Source organism: Corvus brachyrhynchos, unplaced genomic scaffold, assembly GCF_000691975.1.
Source record: "Corvus brachyrhynchos isolate BGI_N302 unplaced genomic scaffold, ASM69197v1 scaffold94, whole genome shotgun sequence".
Lineage (NCBI taxonomy): Eukaryota > Metazoa > Chordata > Aves > Passeriformes > Corvidae > Corvus > Corvus brachyrhynchos.
The window spans coordinates 12,729,594-12,736,892 of NW_008238330.1; the positions used below are offsets into that span (position 1 = coordinate 12,729,594).

The 7,299-nt window shown below is 41.5% G+C and overlaps 1 protein-coding gene across 1 annotated transcript in view; it reads left to right on the top strand.

The window, feature by feature from the left end:
- TRIM71 (tripartite motif containing 71) overlaps positions 1 to 7,299 on the top strand; it is a 20,351-nt gene that overhangs the window by 372 nt on the left and 12,680 nt on the right. The window lies entirely within an intron of this gene.

Consider the following 7,299-nt stretch of genomic DNA (forward strand, 5'->3'; position numbering starts at 1 on the left):
TGGCGGTGGAGCTGAAAATAAAGTGCTGCTATATAGTTTTGCATTCTTGCAGCATAATCCTGTGATGTAAATCACAATATATATGAAGCTTTGTACAAATGCACTTGAGTGTGAAGCATTTCAAGAAAGCTCAGATCTTGTATAGCAGTGCCAAACCTGGTTTTGTTTTTACGACTGAGACTTACTTTGGGCATCATCCTGCCTGTATAGCACCTAGCACTCTACCTACCTTTGGATCTTCTTGTCTCCAGGGTTGCCACCAAATACAAAATACTAATCAGCTGCTGGATTAGTGTGATATTTCTTAACCTGCATGTGCAGAGGATCTAGAGCTGTCTCCATGCGAGGATTGCTCTGCACACAGAGATGCACATTCTGCCTGCTCCTGTGTTCTACCTCAGCTGTGTTTTATAGCGCAAATAGAAATACCTGGCAACAACTGGACAGAAGGTAGCACAGTGCTTCAAACTAGAGAAGGAATTTTCATAGGGAACTAAACTGCAGTGATATGTAGATGCTTACTTTTGCTGAGTATACCTAGTGGTAGGTTTGCTATGGTATCAGCAGTAGTTTTGTCGATAGGGAGACTTTGGGTGGGGAGAGCATAGTGGGAAGCTTCACTCCACACCTCCTGCCACGTGGTTTTGTTAGTGTCATGTTCCAAATTTGAGTTTGGTATTGCAAAACTCAACACTATGTGCTTTAACTACGAAGTTTTTTTGGTTTTTTTGAGTAAACATTTATAGAATGTCATGGATAAGGAGTAAAGTTACTTTGTGAATTGGGTGAGCTTTCCGGGCACATGCAGGGTACAAACAATAATTAAAATAACAATAATTAAAATAAAATTTAAATAATTTTAATTTAATTAAAATAATTAAAATAAAAAATTAGAAGCTCATTGTCCTTCCTGTGCTGCTTGTTTCGAGTAAATGAGGGAATTAAACTTCTGTGAGACAAGAACAAATAATTAGTCCCTCATTAAGTCTTTGCACCAGTGGAATGATAATAGTTTATATTGGTATAGATAGTAAACAGGTGACAGCTCCCCTCTGCTTCTGATGTTAATTTGTTACACCAGCGTAGTAAACACCAAGTTTTTGGAGCTGGATGGCTAACTTTAAACTCCACCTTCAGACAGAATCCTGGAAAACATAGCATCTTCCAAGATTTGTTTTAAACTAGGTTATAAAGCTCTTCAGCAGTATCCATACTGAAATGTTTCACACATCCCCAAATTGACAAGGAAGGAATTATACTAGTTTAAAGACCATCACTGGTGCAGTGTTTTGAATTTCTCCAGCCTGTCCTAGACAAGGGCTTGCCTGTTAGTAATTAAATTACTGCTTTTGACCTTCAGGGCTCTTAATCATCTAACTGGTGCAGCTAAATCATCTAAGAACTGTTTTTTGGAGTAGAAACTAGCAGGAGATCATGGAGCACCACTCTGCTACTATTGCATAAATGCTTTTGTGCCTGATTTTGTTCCCACTGTGTTCACTTTTCTCATTCCTCCTCTTTTTTTTCTGGCTTTTAAGCTGAAGGCTCCTGCCATTGTGGTCAGCTGATTGTTACTTGATGGTGCAGGTAAAAGTTGCACGGCACAGGCTATGCTCATGTAACTCGAACAAGCAGCTCTACTGAACTTAGCTTGTGCAGCTTTGCCCTGGTCTGGCTACAGCCCATCCAGGTTAAGAGGCTGTCTTGGAAGCATTACCTGAGCAGCTTGTGTAAAGATCTGTAAAATGAACCATGTTTTCAAGAGCTGAGTTGTTTCATTACTTTAGTGGGGTTTTTAACCTGGAGCATGGCACAGAAGAAGGGTAGTGAGCAAACAGATCAGTGAGAAAGCTGATGGGGTTGGAAATCTGTTTGTACTTGTGGAGGAATGGGAAGATTGTTCAGCTCAAGCCAGCTACTCCTGGAGCAACATCAGCAGCAACTAGAAGAGCATGTGATGCTGTTAAAAACAGAGGTGCTCAACTCAAAAGTTTTCAAGGAGCAGAGCTTTCCTTGTTCTTGGGGGACAGTATGGCTATATGTTTATCCTAGGGAAGAGATAGCATGTCAACATGAATTTAAAACAAAGTCTAAAATAAGTAGTCTCTAAATTGAAAGAAATTTGCTTGAGTGGTTTTCTTAAGAGTATGGGAATAGAATTAAATGCCAGTACAAGCTGTAATATAAGGAACACAAGACTGGAGCTCTAAGAGGCTTGCAAAGTAATACCTTGTAGTAGCACTTCTTAGTGAGACTGATTCTTACTGCTGTACTAGAAACTCTTTCTTAATAGGCTCTGAAAGTGATAGCTCCCCTGACAGGAGATGTTGAGGGTGGATGAGGAGGGGTAGTTGAGAGTAAATGGGAAAAGGTGGAATTTGAAGGGCGTTGCAGGAGAGAGGAAATCAAGCCATGCGTCAACTGGCTGGAGAGTATCTGGTTAACCAAAGTTGAAGGCTTTTAGGAAGAAATGTTTATTTAAGCTCTTCCTGTGGCTTTGGAGGAAAGATTGTTTTTCAGACTTTAAAAAAATGCTGTGAGTTGGGATACATTTCAGCCTCTTGATCCAGTGAAGCCTGATGTAGTCTGTCACTCCAGAAGAGTCCAAACCTCACTTTTCAAGGAAGTTGAAGTCCTCTGCAAGAAATAGCAAGCCTAAGAGCAAGAGGTTTACTTTGTTTTTGAAGTTTCTGCAGCAATGGACAGCGTTCCCTGCTTCCTTGTGCTATGATGGTCCTGGCCTGCATTTCTAAGCCTGTCTCTAACATGAGAACTTGTGCCTGTGTGGTGAACTAATCCAGCTGAAAGGGTAGCCTTTCTGTGGGTTTACTTTTTGGCTGGGTCAGCTCCCTGGCTGGTTGACTGCAGTGCTGCAAGGACTGTTGATGGTGCCAGGGAATGGAGCAGAAACATCCAACTCGGTTGCTGGTAGGACTCTTCCTTATTTCAGTGGAAAGCTATACTCCTAGCTGGGATACTTTTCCAGTCTTTTCAGAGACTCAGATTGATTCACAGGGTGATGTGAAAGCCAAAGTTGACCCTGGATAAATGGTGTGGGAGGAATCAAGACTGCTGCCTTTCTACATGGGGAGCGTGTCTCGCTGCCTTGTTTTACCTCATGAAAGTGCACACTTAGCTGTCTTCTTTCAGAATTTTTTCCAAGGACTAGGTCACAAACTGAACGTAAATCTGTTATGATGAAAGATAGATGGCTTCTTCAAAATGTCACGTTCTTAAAATACATCTATACGTGTGTAACTGTATATATGTATGTATGTATGCATGTAATCTAATGCACTTGCATAACAGTAAAGCACTGAGTGCTCCTGTTCATTTAGGGTCAGTTTCCAGGTGGACATGTTAAAATACATTTTAATTTATTCATCTCAGATGTCTTAAAAAGTGGGTTTATTGGAAAACAAATTCTTTCTCAGCTGAGCCTGTAGTTGGTTTTGCTGGGGTGTTTGACCATGCAAGCTTCTCACTGCCCCACCTCACCAGTGAGACTGGCCATGTGTAGAACACAGCGGGAGCTGCTCTCTTATCTACTGTCATGAAAGGCTTAGGAGCTTCCCTCCCAAATTTGTGGGGGAAGTGGTATGAAATAGATTAACACCTTTATGAGGGGTGAGGGGTTACTGTAAGGAACTCGACTGGCCAGAGGAGGAAGCTGATCTATTGCCCTGAGCCTCTGCCCTTCAGTGGGAGCTTCCCTGTGGGTTGCCATATGGATCTGTGCTGCTGGGAGGTCGATACCTGAGAAGGATGGCACTGCTATGCTGCAAGGGATCGTTTTGGGGTTGTCACATTGAGTTAGCTCAGGCAGCCTTGTTGATGGCTTTGAAGTCAGGCTTGCAGGTTTGAGAATCAGAAATGAAGCTTTGTCAACAAAATGGAGTCAACTGTGCTTTTTCTAAAGCTGGGATTTATGTCAAGAGGCTGAATTTCTTTGTACTTGTAGTTACTGTTTTGTGTGGTATTTCAGTGAGTTCCTCAGTGCAGCATATAAGCAGATGGTTATTGGGGAAGGTGCATTTGACACGTGTCACCGTCCAAAACTACTGTTCTGCCTAGAACTGTAGGCAAAAAGTCTGTCCTTGCAGTACAAACCAAAATGATTGTTTAGTTGTATCTGGCATGAGTTGACCTGGCCTCTAGCCCTCCCTCCGTCAAAGCTTCTTTTAAAATTACCTTTGTGAGGAACTTCAAGTGAGAATGTTTTAGTGTTTTACACGCATTAGACTGAAGCCTTTAAATTGGTCCAGCTACTGTGATTTGTACTATGGCTGCACCAGTATTACTGCAAATTCACTACTAAAGTTGTTAGTTGTAGTACCTTTCACTGTGACTGTGTAGGGCCTTACAGTTCATTTTTCTAGTGTAAGAACATTAGGAAGTTTGTATCCAGTTCTTGATGCTGGAGAAAGCGAACTGTTATGTCTTGGTTGTTTTATCCTGCTTTGAAACAGTGATAAGTAACTGGAAAAGTTCAGTGAAACAAGCCCACTGTATCTTTTTGTGACCTTAAGGAACTGAAAACGAACCACTTATGGCTGGAACACCTTCCATTTGGTGGAAGAGGGCTTACTTGAGACATACCAAAAAGTTTCCTTCAGGACTTTTTGTATTTACTATGCTTGTAAAAGCCAAAGAGGAGTTTGTCAGAGAAGAAGCATCTCAGCTGCTTTTTCCCCGCTAAGTAGGGTTAACTTAGTCTTAAGTTCCTTAATGGTTAAAGCATAAATTCTCCATACTGAGGTAGGAAAGTGTATGTTTAATACTCTTTATTCAATACCTGTGATCCATCCACCCCTGAAATACTGAAGAATTCCTCAGTAGAACCAAAATTTGCTTTTAAGTTTGAATTTTCTCTCCAGAGGGTTTGCACCCTTGGAAAACTTGAGATTGGGAAACTTAAATATTGAAATTAATGCCTGAAAAATTATACCTCCCTCCCATCTTTGGATGGATGGATGGATGGACGGAATAAAAAAATCCTAGAGACCTTTTCAAATATGGTCATGCAAGCCAGCACTGATGTGTTGCAGTACAGTTACCATGAGCAGCCTTTATGCATCTCATGGTGCTGCCACTGTGGTGTGTTGGGCTGCAGTTGGTTCAGTTGGATAAATTCCTGGACTGAATTGGTGTAACATGCATCTAACAACATGGCTCAGCATCTGGATTATCAGACCCTGCTGTTTCAGAGAGCTGAGTTAGCATCTTCAAATATCTGTGTGCTGTGTGGACCTAGCTGTGGACATATTGATTTAATTTGAGTATCAGACAGCAGAAACCATGCAGTGAGGGCATCAGCACCTCTGTAGTTGCTCTTCAGAACACAAGCTTTGTAGCAGTTTTTCTTTCTCCCAGAGAATTGTATGCTTTTGATCATACTTTTTTCGTTTAAAAAAGCAGCACTAGTGAAAACTTGAAAGTCTAGAACATCAAATATTCCATAGGAATATTTAAGTTAAGTAAACATGGAATTATATATAAAGTTTTTTATGACTTGAGGCTCTAGTTCCTACTGTTCAACAGAAGACAGGAAATACAAAAAATTGCTGAGTGCTACCATTCTACAAAATGGCAAGTCCTGATTTGGGCACCTCTGTAGTCAGCGCAGATATCCTGAAGCATGGCCAGGTTCTGTAATGCTGCTACCTTGCTACTTCTGACTCTTGCACGTTTCCTCATAGGTTCGTTTTGCACCATCAGTTGCTGTAGCCACTGTAGCAAGATCATGACTAGTTTTTCCCTCAGGTGGTGAAATGTACATAAAAGGGAGTTCACAGAGGTGTCCACCTAAAGGGAGCTTGCAAAGGACGCCCAGTTTCCAATACGACTTTGCCCTTCACCTTTTACTCAAAACCGAAATGCGCTGCTAGCAATAGCTAGTGATGGATGTCTGCATTGCTTTCCTTCATGTTTGTCTGCCTCACTGGAAGCTATGTGTGCAGTTTCCTGGTGTGGTGGCCCTCTGGAATGTATCACCTGCACAAGGACTGTTGCACTTCAATTTTGCTCTTGAGGAATTGAAAGTACCAGTTTTAAAGATACACTGCAAAGTCCTTTACTTGTTTTTAACAAACACAAGGCACTGGTGACATCTCTAATAGAATGGGGAGTGGTATTGGCCATCTTCAGACCCCTGAGAAGCCAGAAGTGGAGAGGTACAGCAGCAACTAAATTATGTACTGCATTGTCCAACAGCAGGAAACAAAACAGTTGCTCTCCATCTCAAATTCAATAACCCAGCATAATTCTTGGCTAAACACAGGCCTTGTCTTCTGTCTCCCAAGTGTATGAACTGGTTGACCATCTAATTGACTAGCGCTGGAAAAATTATGACATACCGTGAGGAGAGAGCATCATAAAAGCTGTTTTTCTTTACAAGTATTTGTTGTTAAAAAGATTATGTGGTGTCTGAACAGAACAAGAAATGCTACTGCTTAACATGCTTCCTAAAAAGCTGACCTCTCTAAGTTCCGCACAGGAAATGCCTGCAGAGCAGCAGGAGTGAGTTTTCGTGGCAGAACTCTGACATCTTAGAGTAATCAAAGTGAACAAGGGCTTTCCATGTGAAGAAGAATCCCAAAAGTTGTGCTTAATGCTCTTGGCTTTTGCTTCAGATGTAGATAACTTGCCTATTGCTGTTCCCCCCATCATAACTATGCATGTCTGATGCTGTCAGCCTTCCCAGGCTGTTCTAGCTTATTTGGGCAGAGTGCAGGATCCTCTGAATTTTACCAAAACTTCACCAGTATCCTGGATATTAGAGTCTTAGCATTTTGGGCATCCCCCACTGATCTGAGCTGTTCATACTTGGGCAAGTAAAAATAAATCCAGATGATGAGATGTGTAGTCGGTAGACAACCTTGTGCTATTGTTATTTGCCCTACCATAACTGGTTCCTACAGCTGAAAGATCACAGCATCCACAGGGAATTGCTACCTCTCCTGCTACAATGGAGTTCTTGAAAGGTGGACTCTGGTTTTAGTGGGGGTTAATGAGGAAAGTTGGGATTGCTCCTATCTCTAAGGTATAAAAAGGGATGCATATACGTAGATCATGCTTCTAAATTGGTACTGCTGTACAAAAAGCAAAAATAAGTGAATCAAGGCTTTTATGCTTTCACAGACATCATTGTTAAAATTGGAATATGAGTGGATAGTTTCCCTAACACTTCTCAAGGAGATACCTCTTTCTCTTTGCTAGAGAAGGAAGGTGTTTTGCTGTACTTGATGGGAATCCAGGTCTGTTTTGGAAGAAATGCATGCTTTTTCCCTACGGTCGGGC